General features: G+C 37.5%; 1 long non-coding RNA gene across 3 annotated transcripts in view; it reads right to left on the bottom strand.

Moving 5' to 3' along the window:
* LOC110129827 (uncharacterized) overlaps window positions 1-17112 on the bottom strand; it is a 241907-nt gene that overhangs the window by 75087 nt on the left and 149708 nt on the right. For all 3 annotated transcript variants that reach the window (XR_011491799.1, XR_011491800.1, XR_011491798.1), the window contains one exon: window positions 1575-1629. This is a non-coding gene — a long non-coding RNA (uncharacterized lncRNA). The remainder of the gene's footprint in view (window positions 1-1574; window positions 1630-17112) is intronic.

Raw genomic sequence — 17112 nt, 5'->3', positions numbered from 1 at the left:
CATATTAACTTTAAATTTTGCAGCATATTATGTTAAATTGCATTCATCATATTTAACATGATATTTAGCTTATTTGCATTTTCCAGTCCCCAAACTCCATAAAATATTTGGATATATTCTCTTACAACTTCTGCTATAGGGTCTTTTTTTCTTCTTTTATCCTGTGATCATACAACTAAATGATTCAGCATTTGGTCAAACTTTCTACATACTGTGAAGCTTTTCTGAATATGTATTTTTAAATGTAGGTTATGTTACATGAGTTTCAGAATGGCTTCCAGGTAAGCATTTAAAAGTCAGTCATTGAGTGCTTCAGGCTAAATTTTAACAGTTCACCTCCTTGACCTTCAAAAGGCAGCTCCCCTATCTTTCAGCCTCTGTTTTCCTAATATCCACTCCCCAATCACTTCCAAAATCCTATAATCCATAACCTCAAACCAGAATATATAAAGTGGTTTCTATTTTCTTAACTGAACTCTCACTGAAGCAACATGTGCTATATCTCTCTCTGCAGTCCCAGAGAACTGACTGGAAGGAAACTAGCATGACACCTTCACCAATGCATTAAATCTTTTCTTTGCCCCAGAAGTTTTCTGCCCCAATATAATCAAAATAACAATGTTCTTTCACTATGTATGCTTTGGAATTTTAAATTTCTATCCTATTTGATCCCCTGTGAATTATCATTTCTATTGTACAAATAGAATTGAGGCCCCAAGAGATTACATAAATGATCAAAATTTCATCATTAACAGGTAAAAGGATAAGAATTTGAACTCATGCTAAATCCAGGATTCTTCCTTCCATACCACAGCAAATACTATAGAGACATATATATGTAAGGTATGCTCAATAAGGCTTTCAAGTGATGATAATTATGGGCCCATACATAAAAAATGAAGAACAAATTCCTTACCATGGACATACAAATCCTTTCCAAAAGTTGGCTCCTCCCTATATCTCCAGCCTTTAACCATTCTCGTCTCCCATCCCATCTTCTTAAATTCCAACCTCACAGAACTGCTCTTAATTCACACCTCCATGGCTTTGCTTCCTCTCCTATCTCTGCCTCTAATCCCTTACCCCTCACTTCCTACCTCTACCCCCCCACCACCATCATCCCCTCAAGAACATCTACTCATTGTTTACAACTCAGGTTACTATCACCATGGAGACCTTTTGTCTTCCTCTTTCCCACTTCCACTCCCTTTGAATTCATATAATATCATATTTATAGCATCTACAATGTTTAAATTGCATTTAACTGATGACTTTGACTGTTTATTTACTATAATTTACAATTAAGAGAACACTTTTGGATGTTATTACAATTAATTTTCAATGGATGCTGACACCACCTTTATAAGCAGACTGGGTTAAAATTAATCTTTCTACTCTCAGTTTCCAGTTTTAAGACTGGAATAAAGTGCATTTTTAATGAATATTTGTTGACTGAGTAAGAGATAAAGCTTAGGTAGATATAAAACCAGCTACCTGGTTCATTTGGGGAACAAAAAAAATCATGTAAAAAGCAACATAATCATCACCATTAATAACCTGGAAACTTTACTCACCATGCTGAGTAAAGCAATTGCTCCACTTCCTTCACCTGCAAAATACCTCAGATGTCTAAAAGGTAAGAAATAAATAGATTCAGATATAAGGAGTATGGGCTATTTAATTAAGAGAATGATGTTAAAACAAGTCTAATTTTTCTGTCAGAATTGACAACAACTTTGGCTATTTACGAGCACTGTTTTATAATGTAAAGCACATTAAACCTTGAGCCTCAATTTCTCCCTGCTTTGCCACTACTAATTAACTAAGTGAAATTGAAGAACTCACTTAACCCCTCTGGCTTCAATTTTCTCTCATACAAAATGAATAGGTAAGACCAGATTATTTCTAAAATTATTTGCAGTGCTCAAAGACCTCATACACTTTTATATCTTCATCTTTTGATTAACATGATTATGTAAAATCACTTTTGCCTACCACTTAATGAGAATCATCAGCAAGGCACAGAATCTATAGTGGTCCTAGGGCCGAGTAGCTTATAGAATCTTATTTTTCTATTCAACTTTCCAGGAACAAGTCACATTTGAATATAAATCTATTGTGTGTAATTTAAAGCTATTCCCTTAGCTTTGGTTCTAAAAAAATAATCTGGAAAAAATGCAGTTGGTAAGAGTGGCATCTATTTTTTATCCTTTGTATTTTATTTTATAAGAACCTTTCTCAGGGGAACACAGTCACACACTGTCACGGTGACTTTACAAGTATCATAAAGTTGCTGAGTGCCTAGGATGTATAAAATGCTAATTCTGGGACTTTCAAGGAATCAAAGGAGTACAGTAATTCAGCTCTCACAGAACATGTCATCTCCTTTACTATACCTTTTCATTCTGATTTGCACATTAAAATTAGCCATTCTGTAATCCATGTAAATTGTTAAGAAAATTGAAATGATTGGGGTTAGTAATATCTTGAGAGTAACACACAGATGCATGTAACTACCATCTGGTACTATAACTGCCCGATTTGTGTTTTGTGTTGTATCTCTCACTCAATAGAATGTATACTACAGATGGTAAACAGATGGAATTTGAAGCCACAGGAAGAGCTACGAATATCCAGGAGTGTGTGTGCATGTATGTAGAGAAGAGAGAATAAAAAAGAAAGAATAAGAGAAGCCATTCTGGAATCCTGAAATTCAGGAAGTAAACTCCATTAGAGAAACCTGTGAAGGTCTTTGAAAAGGATGTTCAAAGAGGAAGAAAGAAGATAGAAAGAAAGATTGGTAGCATGGAAGCCACGGGAGAAACAATTTTAATGATGGCATCTGGTTATTGTTATAGAAAGGAAAGGAATGAAAATTCTTCAAATGGACTATCTGATTAAAACATCACCAGTGACACTGAGAATCATCTGCCTTACAAATGAAGCAGAATCAAACCTCAAATTACATTTTAAATTAATGACTAGGAAATGGAAACAAAAATTTTGAATATGTTGACTAAAATAATACTCACAACCTGAAAGCAGAGAGTTCTTCTATTTGGTGGAAATGTTTAGCACTCTGAGCCCAGGAGACAGATTCCCAGTAGCTCTAAAAAAAACTGTGCGAAGGAGGCAGGAGGGAAAGTCAGGCTATATACAAGTTTGCAACAAAGGGAGCAGTCAGTCTGAATATCAAAGATCAGATATCAAGTTAAGGAATTTAGCATTCTAAGTATGGGAAGATGCAAGCCTCTGGGCTTACTGAAATCATTTCTTTCATATGCACCTCAGCTATCTGAGGCCAATACTGTTTCCTTGGGTCCTCTGAATCACAGTTTTAGGAGCCCTCATTCACATTTGGAGGCCAGAAATTGCTGATGGTCTGTGACATTTCTTGTTTATTGACATGGCAGGAGATATTTTCATTTCATAGATAGTTGATCAAGAAGTTTAATGATAAAGGTAAAGAGAGATGAGCTTCAGGTTGGATGAAAGTATTTCAGGGGAAGTTAAAATTAACATTTTCGGAGGGAGAAACTTTAGCTTTATTTTTAAAATGAGGTAAAGAAACTAATCAAAAGAGAAAAACTACATCTATAAGAAAGAGGAACTATTTATTGGACTAAATCTTGGAGAAGAGGAAGGCCTCCCCTTTAGGAGTGATGTCTGAATCTATAAGTGTATTTAAGAGATGGAGAAAGGCAAGATGGAGGGCTCATAACTGCTGATTGCTCAGCTGAGAAAGGTGGCTAATGATGAGAATAAGGAACCCAGTACTGAAGAGGAAATTTAAAAAGTGATAAAGGTTTAGAGCAACTTCCATGGGGAATGGAAAAGAAATAAAGATGAAAAATGGAGCAATATAGCACCATTATGAATGGATAACACACCTTATGTTTTAAAACACATTGTAAATTCAAAAGTATGCATACAGTTTTGAAAAATACTTTAAAATATATTCCAATAAGTAACCAAGTGAGAACTGAGGGTCACTTGAAAAAGATGCAGGTCACTTGAAAAAGATGCAATAGCTTAGGGAAAGTTACACAACACAACGCAGACAATAAGTTGTGGCATTGTTAGAAGTTCTTAGTTCCCAGTGAGAGCAACCAGTCTAGAGACAGATGAGAGCCTTGCCCTCTGTGCTACCCCAAGGAGAAGAGCAGGGACGGAGAAAGAAAGGAGCACTGGCTGAGATGAAGGGTTTTGACATTTAGGAAGGCACGCTTCAAGTTTTCTGCAGATATGAAAGCACCAGAGACTAGAGAGTCCAAGGGGGACACAAAAAAATACCCCTTAAAGGACTGATTTCTTCAGCAAGAAATTCCACAACATTCTCCAGGTGATTAGCTTTAGAAGGTCATTTTAGTAGGCACAACAGTTGTAAAAAAATTTTTTGGAGTGATGCTTTTGTTATAGTCAAATGCTCCAGGAAGCAAACTCACTCAGAAGGACAGCGTGGATAGTGGAGTGCAGTTTATTACACCAGCAGGTCCGAGACAGAGTTTCCTCTTTAGCCAGGGACCCCAACCGACTTTTGTGAAAATCTTATATACCTTAAGTGTATGTGCTCAAACCCACATCCCCAAATTCCTTAAGCCTAGCCTGGAAAATGTTAAAGAGAGATACAATCATGTTACAGTCATGATTCATAATTTAAAAGGTCAGCTGGTTACACATTGTAGTTTACATCAACAGGTGCCATAAAGATTACAAAAGTGATTGACTACATAGTGGGTCATTACATTCTTTCTAGTGACGGCTAATCTAGGTATGGAATCTGGTGTTTATCAGTTCAGGAGGCCTGTTCGGCTGTAGGTATGTTGTCTCCTTGGCTAGGCATATAGTCCAAAGTTTATCGAGAATGCAAAAGAGAGTTTCCTTCTCAAGATGGAGTCAATTCGGCCTGTTCCTTTCCTCCTTCACTTTAAATGATGTTTTGGCAAAAACTTGCTTTTCAGATCTACAGTGTTTGATTTTTAAGAGAATATTTTGCTCCAGGATGATGCAATAAATGCCACTATTGGTTTTGCTGCTTGAAATGCAAGCAGGGCTAGTGGAAAAGAATCTGCTTGCCAATGCAGGAGACACAAGAGACATGGTTTGGACCACTGGGTCAGGAAGGTTCTTGAGAGAAGGGATCCTTTAGAAGATCCTTTAGCTAAAGGGATCCTTTAACTACCAATTCCAGTATTCTTGCCTGGAGAATCCCATGGACAGGGGAGCCTGGCAGGCTGTGGTCCATGGGGGGTCACAAAGAGTTGACTATGACTGAGCACACACACAAAAAGAATGTGTCTGAATTATTCAATTGATTGATAGAAGGTACATTTAACGTCAGTTCAGTTGCTCAGTTGTACTGATCGTACATTAAATATATAACATATAACATGACATTTAATGTATATTAGTAGATTAAATATATAACATACAATGATATATTACATTTAATGTTCAGTTCAGTTCGGTTCAGTCACTCAGTCATGTCCGACTCTGCGACTCCGTAAATCGCAGCACGCCAGGCCTCCCTGTCCTTCACCAACTCCCGGAGTCTACCCAAACCCATGCCCATCGAGTCAGTGATGCCATCCAGCCATCTCATCCTCTGTCGTCCCCTTCTCCTGCCCCCAATCCCTCCCAGCATCAGGGTCTTTTCCAATGAGTCAACTCTTCGCATGAGGTGGCCAAAGTACTGGCATTTCAGCTTCAGCATCAGTCCTTCCAATGAACACCCAGGACTGATCTCCTTTAGGATGGACTGGTTGGATCTCCTTGCAGTCCAAGGGACTCTCAAGAGTCTTCTCCAACACCACAGTTCAAAAGCATCAATTTTACAAAATTGAGTAGCTCCCTTTGTAGCCTATGACATGGCATCCAATGCTGTGTGAAAAGGCATCCGTTACTACAGTAAAAGCCTCAGCTCCATAACAAAAGCTCATATGGAAATAGGCTTAGTCTTCCAGTCACAGGGTTTGTTACCGAAGAGGTACAGTCCAAGGATCCCAGCACTGCTCAGGAGGAAAGCAAATAATCGGCATCTCTGAGCCTCAGACTCCCAGGATCATCACTCTCTCTTCCTGCAGGCTGCACAGACATCAATCAGGAGGGAGAAATGTGTGGGTGTTTTTTAAAAGAAAAATAAAGATCATCCAAAAATGTGAAAAAGTTCAGCCTAGCTAAGCATAATGGAAAATCTATTTAAAAAAATGCAGTAGTATGTTTTGCCTATAAGAATATCACAGATTCAAAAATAGGAATAAAACCAATATTGATGAGTGTCCAGTCTCTATGAAAGTTGGTGGGAGTGTAAATTAATACTTACATTGTAAAAAAAAAAAAAAAGGATCTATCAAGAACCTGAAATAACTGCAGATATTAGCTCATGAATTTCACTTTTAGAATTTATGAGAAAGATAATAGATGTGCACAAGAATGTGTCAAGAAGACAGTTCATCATACAGCTGTTTGTAATAGAAAAAAAAATAAATGAAAAAACCTGAATATTCAACAACAGTGGCATTTTCTACAAATTTGGCATGTCTACATAGCGAAAGTCACTCAGTCGTGTCTGACTCTTTGCGACCCCATGGGCTAGCCTGTCAGGCTCCTCTGGTCATGGAATTCTCCAGGCAAGAATACTGGAATAGGTAGCCATGCCCTCCTCCAGGGGATCTTCCCAACCCAGAGATTGAACCCAGGTCTCCCGCATTGCAGGTAGATTGTTTACTGTCTGAGCCAACAGGGAAACCAACTCGCACATTATGTAACTATTTAACATTATTATCCTTTTTTCCCCAAAATATCAAATATCCTAAAATTTTTCTGAGTTAGAAGTTTCCAACAACTAGGAAGAAAATCCTCCAAAACGTCTGCAGGGAGACTTGAGGGGAGAGGGGGTTTGGTGGGGAAGGGTGGGCAGTATATGTGAAAACTGAGAACTAAGCAAAAAGAAGCTTTTGATTGTGCTCAGCCCCATGGTGATGTAAGGTCTGAGAGGAAAAGGAAAATCTGCCTAACTTTTCAAAGAACTCAGGCCTTCATGCTTTACTTTGTTGAATTTGTCCTAGTTTCTTTTCTCAAAAGATTAGAAATCAGATTGTGTTGGCACACTATAAATAGAGGCATCTTTCATAAGCAGAAACGTACATGAGCTAAACTCAAGACTGTGATATAAATCCAAACTCAAATGTATTAATTCATAAGAAGAAATAAATGCCACAGAAACCAAAATACTTGTAAGTCACTGTGACAGGGCATATCTACATGAGAAGCTGCATGATAGGTGGAAGGTTGCTGGGTGAGACTGGAATCTGAAGAAGGAGTCTGATGAGTGAAATGTTTAATGGTATTAAGGGAAAACAGCCTGTTGCAAGACTATAACCAAAAGGATGATCTTTCTAATAGGACCAGAATATTCAACTACAGCTCCCTTCCCTGATCTCCAAGCCAAAAATCAGCCTTGCTGTGTCTTGGGGTGACTGAAAGGGGAAGCTAGAGGGGGTCCATGTCCGCTAGGCGAGGGGGTCTTCACACGGGGATGGGATTAAACAACGTGGATGAAACACAGAGTGCTTTCATGCAGTCTCTCAAGACCCAGTAGGAAAGAAAAGGATGCCTAGCTGAAGAGGAGAGATAAGGCTTACAGCTTGCCATCACTGCAGAAAGGGTCTGGGACACGTAGACAGCTGAGCCTAAGGGGTGGATTTATACCCATGGTCCACCAGTCCTCGAGGAAGCAGAGTTTCGTGTCTGGCAAGAGCAGTAGCAGCCCTTGCATTATTCACTCTCAGCCAGCCGTCAAGAGGGCTCGAGGCAGGATGTGTTCAATTGTTGCCTTCAGCCGTCCTGAAGAGACAGACTCCACGCTTGGCCGGCTGGCTGTAGTCCTGACCGTGAGACCAGCCAAGCAGAGGCAGGCAGCTGAATCACAGTGAGCACAACCAGGTGCTTATGTGTGGCGGCCCAGGCTTTCAACTAAATCACAGTCTACTGCCAATACTGGGCTCTTGTGACCTACAAAAATGGCATTGCCATATGGTTGAATTTATATATCCAAGTTGGCCATAAAATCAGACTCCGTGTGTGTGTGCCAGTCAGTCATGTTTGATTCTTTGAAACCCCATGGTCTATAACCCGCTAGACTCCTTTGTCCATGGAATTCTCCAGGCAAGAATACTAGAGGGTGTTGCCATTCCCTTCTTCAGGAGATCTTCCTGACCCAGGGATTGAACCCAGGTCTCCTGTATTACAGGCAGATTCTTTACCATGCAAGACACCAGGGAAGCCCAAGTATACTGGAATGGATAGTCTATCCCTTTTCCAGGGGGTCTTCCTGACCCAGGAATTGAACTGGGGTCTCCTGCACTGCAGGTGGATGCTTTAACAGCTGAGCTACCTGGGAAGCTCTCAAAGACTCTGTACTCCCCACCAAATCATAAGACAGCAATTTCTTTAGAGAATAACTTAGTCCAGCTCAAATCCAATTTAGATTTTAAGCCTAGCTGCTGCTGCTGCTGCTGCTAAGTCACTTCAGTCGTGTCCAATTTTGTGCGACCCCACAGACGGCAGCCCACCAGGCTCCCCCATCCCTGGGATTCTCCAGGCAAGAGCACTGGAGTGGGTTGCCATTTCCTTCTCCAATGCATGAAAGTGAAAAGTGAAAGTGAAGTCGCTCAGTCATGTCCTACTCTTCACGACCCCATGGACTGCAGCCTACCAGGCTCCTCCGTCCATGGGATTTTCCAGGCAAGAGTACTGGAGTGGGTTGACACTGCCTTCGCCGTTTAAGCCTAGCAAGAAAACTAAATGCCAACTGCTATGAGGAAGTTAATCAGCCAAGCCCCCACTATAAGTTGGGCTACTTTAGAGTACTATCTTGCAACCAACAAAAAAAGAAAGGGAAAAAAAAAAAGGATTTTTCTCTTTAAGTGTAAACTCCAAAGGACTTATTTCAGGAATCCCTAACAAATCAGAGGGGAACAGTGGACAGAGATATCAGGTTGAGACTCCTTTCCTCCTGGGAGCATTTGCTAGTAATAGCTTGTGGTGAACAATATCGGATCCATGATCTCCAAAGATTTAGCTTCAGGACCAGGGACCAGGCTTCAGACACTCAAAACTTTGTGTGGCAGAAGTTTTATTAAAGTATAAAAAGGGACAGAGAAAGCGTCTGACATAGACATCAGAAGGGGATGGAAAGTGTTCCCCTCCTAGTCCTATCAAGATAAGACTTACATAATTTTACCAGACCACTCCCACAACATATATATTAAATTAGCAAGATTAGAACTAACAATAGAAAGATTTTACCAGACCCACTCCCACAACATAAATTTAAAGATAACAAGATTAATCAGAAGATTCTTCTTAAGAAGGAGAAACATGTCTTAGAGCAAGATACATAGTTGCTATATAATCATTAGTACAGAACTTAAGGAAAAACATACCCTTGAGCAAGATGAGTTGTTTTGCTGTGCAATTATTAGCTCTGGGTTTAAAGCCCAGATTATAGCCTGAGATTACAGGCAAAGAGGAGAGAGAATTTTGAAAAGTTCTGTTCAGTAAAATAGGAGAGAAAGTCTGAATGGCTGTTAGCATAACTGAGATAAGGAAGCAAACCTAGGTACATTCATCTGCCAATAAATTAAGGTAATAGTTGAATTCAGTGGGCTGAATTTCACCACAAAGATTAAAATGCACATGAACTTTCCAGGTTACAAGTCAGGTAACAGAGCCCTCTCACCCATGTTATTGTTAGAAAATCTTCATGCGAATGAAATAAACAGTAGTCAGGGATATGACTACATGAGCTTTAGCCACTTCATCCTTCAGAAAATGTTTGGAAAGAAGTTTGGAAGTAGTTAAGAAACAGTACATAATTTAATGAGCCAGTATGGAGGGAATTCTCAAATGATGCAGACTCAAACCTGTTCTTTCACTCACTGACTTACCAGTTAAAATAAATAAACTAAATGTATTAATGGTCAGGACCACATAGTTGCAAATCCTGAGACTGATAAGTTTTATTCTCCTGTTCTGTGACTTTGGTTACTGGCTTAAAAAATTTGAAGGAAACTGGAACAGCCTGATGACTTGATCCTCTCTCAGAATGCTATCATCAAGAAAAGCACACCTAGCCAAAAGGTTTACAAGTGAGAAGGAAATGGCAACCCACTTCAGTACTCTTGCCTGGAAATCTCATGGACGGAGGAGCCTGGTAGGTTACAGTCCATGGGGTCGCAAAGAGTTGGACACGGCTGAGCAACTTAACTTTCACTTTGGCAATCGATAACCTGTTGCCCAAATCAGGCCTGCCCCCTTGTTTCTATAAATAACATTTTATTGGAAACAGGTACTCCATTTGTTTACATATTATCTATGCAGTTTTCACAAGGGCAGAATTAAGTAGTTGAGATAGAAAGACAGTGTAGTATGGCCCATAAAGCTAACAATATGTACTACCTGGCCTTTTATATAAAAGGTTTTCTCACCTCCTGGAGAGAAAGAGGACAGGGGATTTATTATGAAGTGCTTGTTAAAAACTCCTTTGTCACATACAATGTTTGGCAATGTTCGTTTGTTTGTTCCAATGTTTGAGTTACTTTTTGGTAATATGATAGATTTAAGAAATGCTCTTTATTTTTCAGGACTCTAGACCCAGGTACCATCCCTTTCCATATATAGAATATGGTATGCTAATGACCTGAGTCACTCTACCTAAAAATCATTAGAGAAAATCTAACTCATCTCAGAATAAAGTTCCATAAAGTATGGTGATTACTCTGTTTAGTATTCTATCAAACTATTGAATTTTATAGGACTCTCATAAAACTTTAATGTTCTTCCAGTGCTGTAATCAAACGAACAAAGCCATATATTAACATAAAACACTTCTGATTATATGACTTATTAAGATTTTAAAAACATATGTTCAATCTACAATTTGAAAGCAACAGGATGGTATATAGTTGATGACGGTAGTTAAATCTGTCATAAACTACATTATTCTTTTTAAATCTGAATAAAATTTCACTGACAAAAATGGTTTATGCTCATCCATTAATGCGAATAGGCAGGATGAGTCAACTATAATGTATTAAACAAGTCACATTTGTGAGCTGTTTATTAAGTAATTTATTTCATGCCTTGTTTATCTCGGTTAGTCATCAAATATTTTTGCCCCATGAAATGGTATTTCATTTTCCTTTATTTGAATGAAAATATAGACAGATTTACAGTCTCATAAATTTTCTATGAGAGAAAGACTTTTGCCTAAATTGTTCAATGTAAATAAAATATTTAGAAATGTGAAAAGATTTGCATTTTTTACAATAAGGAAAGTGTCACTTTAAATAGATTATTCAAAGAACAATGAAGAAGCAGAGAGATTACTTTCCCTCATTTAGACATCCTAGTGTATTCAACTGAATGACAAGAATAGGCACTTGTCTGTACATACCATGCAGCACAGTCAGTATTTTGTATAAAATAGTTTATTAAAGCAACATTCTGAAAGAGAGGGGTCTTACGGACTTTTAGTTTTCTTTAGCTCACCAGATTCAACTTAAAGAGATGAGAAGAATGCATTCAATATCTATTTTTAACAAAACCTGGAGGGGTTCTTTAGTTGACAAGGCTAAACGAATTATAAAGGAGCCACTGACAATGGCTGAACACTCTGGAGTGAGAACATAAATATTTTTCTCTAAAGCTAATAAGCACAAAGTTTTGAAATATAACACAGTGGGAGAAGAGAAAGATTTAACATAAACTGATGAAAATACTTCACCCACTATGACTGAAAGAATAGCCTTGACTCTGGTTGTGTCCAGATTCTGTGGTCCTCTCATACTTCCTTTTCTACTTATCCTTTATAGGTTTCCTATATCTCTATTTCTACAGAAAGTTTTTGGCCTCACTTACCCAAGGCCCAGGTTGTTCAGCACCACAGTCTTATCCTCTGTTCTGACTGGCTCTTTTGATTCTGTACATGTTTTCTGTCACTATCAGGAAAAAATATCATCCTAATTGGCGTCTTGCACTTCCTTGAGTTCTTCTATTAGAGAGTTATGTCGAATACTGTACAGTTCAAGCACACATTTCAAGCCCCTAAGATCATACAGTGGTGAGTGTATACTGTTTATTCATCTGAGACTTAGGAATGTGAGGCCTATATATGAACCCCAACAGTTCATATATGTTAAATGGAAGAATCTATACCAGTTTTGAGGGGGTTTATTATTATTATTATTATTATTATTATTATTAAACTCTCTCTAGTAGGGGATTGACTTCAAATAAATCAAATAATCTTATTTTTCTAAAATAGATTTTCCAAAGACAACTAGAAGCATATTATCTTAAAGGGATGCTAAAGAAAACTGTTCCTTTAAGACAGTAGATATACAGTTTGGCTAGTTCTTCATTAACAATGTATTTCTAGTTTTTATTGTAGCATGAGTCTTGCCATGCCACTATGTTGTTTTGAATATCTTCTTTCCTTGCATATCTTATTTTAATCTTCCAATTTTTAAAAAACATTTTGATATATTAAAACCATTATGTCTATTAGTTAGGGGCCCAGCAGGCTTACAGCTTCCCTGGTGGCTCAGTGTAAAGAACCTGCCTGCCAATGCAGGAAACAGGAGTTTGATCCCTGGGTTGGGCAGATCCCCTGAAGAAAGAAATGGCAACCCACTCCCATATCCTTGCCCAGAAAATCCCATGGATAGAGGAGTCTGGTTGGCTACAGTCCATGGGATCACAGAGAGTCAAACATGACTTAATGGCTGAGCACACACGGACACAATAGGCTTAAGTGAGGAGAGTTTAGTGAAGAGACCATACTGGGTTGAATAGTGAGCCCCCAAAACATTTCTACCTAAAACCTTGGAGTGTGATATTATTTGGAATAAGGGGCTTTGCTGATGAAATTAAGGTGAAAATCTCAAGGTGAGCTCATCCTAGGTCACAGCTGGTTCTAAATTGGATGATAGATGTTCTGTAAGACACAGAAGAGGAAAAGATACTGAGAGACATGGAGAAGGCCATGTGGAGACCAAGACAGAGGTTGGAGTGATGCAATCACAAGAAAGGAATACCAAGGATTTCTGACAGCCACCAGAAGCTGAGAGAGGGGGTCTGGGACAGATTCTGCCTGCTCTCCTCCAGAGGAAAAGGATGCTGCTGACTCACTTCAGGCCCTTGGCCTTCTTAAGTTACCAAGTTTGTATTAATTTGTTATGGCAGCCCTAGGAAATTAGTACATAGACTATTGACAAAGATTTCTCAAGAGTTAAGACAAACTATCAAACAGGAAAACGTGCCTTGTTTAGTGAAAGAGGAATAGGAGACCATTGCCACCCCTAGGTTTTAAAAGTCAAAAGAAAGACAATCCAGAGAGAAGCAGCCTCTAAAAACTGATGACTCTGATAAGAGAAGGGAAAAATAAGCCTCCCTTCACTTTCTTCCACCCTGTGATACCTGCCAATACCTCCTGTTGGTCAAATCAAGGAAAGCAAGATGAGAAGTTCACAGGATGGGGAAGAGAGAAGAGCAGGTTTGGAGGAGCAAATGAAGAACATCTAACACTGTAACATGAATAATACCATAGAATTATCTTTGCAACAAATATTCCCATCTCATTTTTCTCTGAGCATGAGTAGGAATTAAAGATATATAATAGCTTTTTAAGTCATCAAATGTCTAAATTAATGAGAAATAAATTGCCTCTCTACAATTCTGTCAAGGCCTATAGATTGATAAAGAATATTTAACTACGAATTTAAGGGATTTGGGTTATAAATCAAAAAACTGTCTCCTCTACAAACACTAAAAAATATATTTTTTAACAGAGCACAGACTTTTATAGAGCAAATATAAAACTAACATTATATGCAAATAATACAAAGAAATTGACTTTTACTTAAGTACTTACTGTGTTGGAAAAGCATTTAGCATTGCTTAGAAGTTTGTACAGATACACATGTTCAAATTATTTTGACATCTTGATCTTTTTCGCTATAGGGAAAACCTTATTTACAGACAATTTAATCTGTGAAAGTGGTGAATGATATGTTCTCCTTTATAATCAAGCTATGTTGAGTACATTTGAAGTTATCAACTCATAATTCCCCTGTTTAACTGATATGTTGTTTATAATCATTAAAGTACCCCAGCAGAGTAATGATATTCGGTGTTTCATTAAGCCAATCCAAATTCACAATGTAGTTTGTTGTCAACTCAAAATCAGGAGTGTAGTCAAACTTTAAAACATGTTTACCAGAATGACATCAATTACTTTATTTTGAAACTTCATTTCAGCAGTCAGCAATGGGTGCTTCTACAATCAGCTGATGTGATGACTTGAAACAATAAAAAGTATGGGCTAGGCAACATGTTATACCAATTTTGTTCCCAGTGCTTCTCGTTTCTAAGTTTAAAATCTCCCCCAGCAGTACGGAGAAGTTAGAGTCAAACAAATAATGTGAGCTGGGAATAAGCGGAGGAGAACTACAAAGATATTTTCCAGAGATAGCCTCTCAGCTGCAGATCTCTGATGATGCAGAGCTCAGGTAGAGAAAAAGAATATTTTATATCGGGAGCTTTGTCAGCCACAATCAGGAATTATGGTCCCTAGACCAATATCAAGAAGGAAGAACTGAAAAGAGAAAAGAATGAAGATCAATGCTTCCAGCAGAGAAAACATTGCAAAGACTGACTTCCTGCCAGACTAGATCTTGAACAGTCTATTCCAAAAAGAAAGAAAGAGCTTTCATCAAACCAGCAAGAAGAGAAGGCATATCAGTGAGTGTCATTCTTTTGGCTCATTTATCTTAGCTGAAAGATGTTTCAAGTAAGAAAGGAAAATCTATTTGAAGGTCTTAAAGTAAAAAAAAAAAAGGAACTTAACTTTGGAAACAAGCAATTAAACAATATAAAAATTGAGCTTTCCTAAAACTTAGCAAGGAATAAATATCCAGTAATACATTGCTGAGAGTGAAGCAGAATGAATCATAGTGAAAGCGAAGCGGAGAACCGGACGCATGATCATAGCTTTTCCAGCTGAATACGCCTCCAGGGGCTCCAAGAATCAGGGACTTGTTACCTCTTTTGCCCCATGATCCATGTGCAATGGTCATAAGCAATAAGACACCTCAAGCCAAGAACCATGGACATAAATAATTATTTTCTCAATTTCAACTCAAAATAGACATCGAACAGCAGGAGGACTCTCAGTAAGAAAATATGTCATAGTCTTTATTTTCTGGCCTTCAGAGGAAAACTGGCAATGCACCAGGGACCTATGAGTCAATACTGTGTGCAATAAGGCAAAATGTAGAGAAAAGGGTATCAGGAAAAAGTAACCCAGAAGACCGCACTGATGACAAAGGGTTTAGGACTCAACAGGAGCACCCTTAATGGACACGCAGCGGAACCAGTCATCTTTAAATATGCTGCATTTCCAAATCAGAGTGTCCTCAGGCAGAAAGACAGTCATGAGTCTGAAGGCTCAGGAAGAGAGCCAAGAGCTATTCGGGTGTGCAGGATGAGGAAGCAGGCTTAATGCACTATTCCATGTCTAGGGAACTCAGATGTCCATTTTCTATTTTCCTCAATTCTAAGAAGCATCTGAAATCACCTCCAATTTGTTAGATACCAAATAGTCTATCTGACTCATTTTATTCCATTTATTGAAACCATTTTTTGTTTCAGTATAATCTGAGTTCAAATACTCAAAATTTAACTAATACATAAATCATAAATTAATTTTAAAAGAATATGTAAGATACAGTTTAAACTTGGATTTACAAGATTTGGAGATATTCCTGTAAAGTCAATAGCTAATGATTACATCAAACTTTAAAACTAAATGTATATGAAAATATCAGTATTTCATATCAGTAGTGATATGAAAATATCAGTACACACACACATGTGTATATATATACATATATACCAGTATTATATTATATAATGGTTCTATTCCAGAAATTCTGTTTAACTTGGTTCTGTATAATTAAAAAAATTACACATATTAGCCAAGGCCTTCAAATAAACATGAATTTTCTGAATGCCAAACAAGTGATTATTCCAGCTTTCAGTGTCCAACTGTATTAACTTCAAGAAAGAGTATAAACCTATCTTGTTTTTATAACTTATCATTATTTTTCCTTTTTAAAATATTATTTCAAAAAATCAAGTTTCATTTAACATTAAGTATACCTTGTGCTATTTTATAATTCCAATATTTTTCACATTTCAGGATTTAATTTTGCATTTTCATATCAGAAAAGTAGACTAATAATCACTTTTACAATATAAAAGTTTGCATGAGATTGAAATCTATTGTAAAAACCACAATTAATCATAAACTTTGATTAGAATTACTATATTTTTTCACTACAGCATCAAATAAAGGCTCTTGTTTTGCTCGAGTTAGCATTAGACCAGACATCTTAAAGTCATATATTTACTCTTACATTCACATTGTGAGAAAACAGCATGAAATCAGCAGGTTATGATGCTATGTATGTGTAATGTAATACCTAAAGCAAACATTGAAAGACCTAAACAAAAAGATACAGTAAAATATATATATAGATAGATAAATCAAAATAGAATTTTTTTAAAAAAATGGTTAACCTATAGGGAGATAGGAAAAAAGATAACAGAGAACCAAAACAAAGGGGACAAATAGAAAAAAAAAAAAAAAACAAAATAAAATGGCAAACTTAAGCCCTAACATATCAGTAATTAGATGAAAACTTTGTAAATATACCACTTAAAAGACAGAGGTTGATAGAGCAGACTTTTTAAAAAACCCAATGATGTCTTGACTATAAGAAATTCATTTCAAAGAATATTATAAAAAGTGTAAAAATTATACCAATAAAAAAAATTATGAAAAATTTTAAACTAGGGATCTATCCTTGGGTGATAAATTCAGGAGTTATTACTTTAAATGTCAATATATTGGTCAATTGCATTATGAAGGAAGCAGCTAAGACTGAGATGTGACCGATGGTGGCAAAGGGGAATTCTTGGGTGGTGGTTCTATTCCTTTCTTCTGCTAAAGTTTTGTTTCTTCCCTTAGATGATGGTTGTAAGTGT

Source organism: Odocoileus virginianus, chromosome 16 (assembly GCF_023699985.2).
Source record: "Odocoileus virginianus isolate 20LAN1187 ecotype Illinois chromosome 16, Ovbor_1.2, whole genome shotgun sequence".
In the NCBI taxonomy this organism is placed as follows: Eukaryota; Metazoa; Chordata; class Mammalia; order Artiodactyla; family Cervidae; genus Odocoileus; species Odocoileus virginianus.
This window is presented reverse-complemented; position numbering and strand designations above follow the sequence as displayed.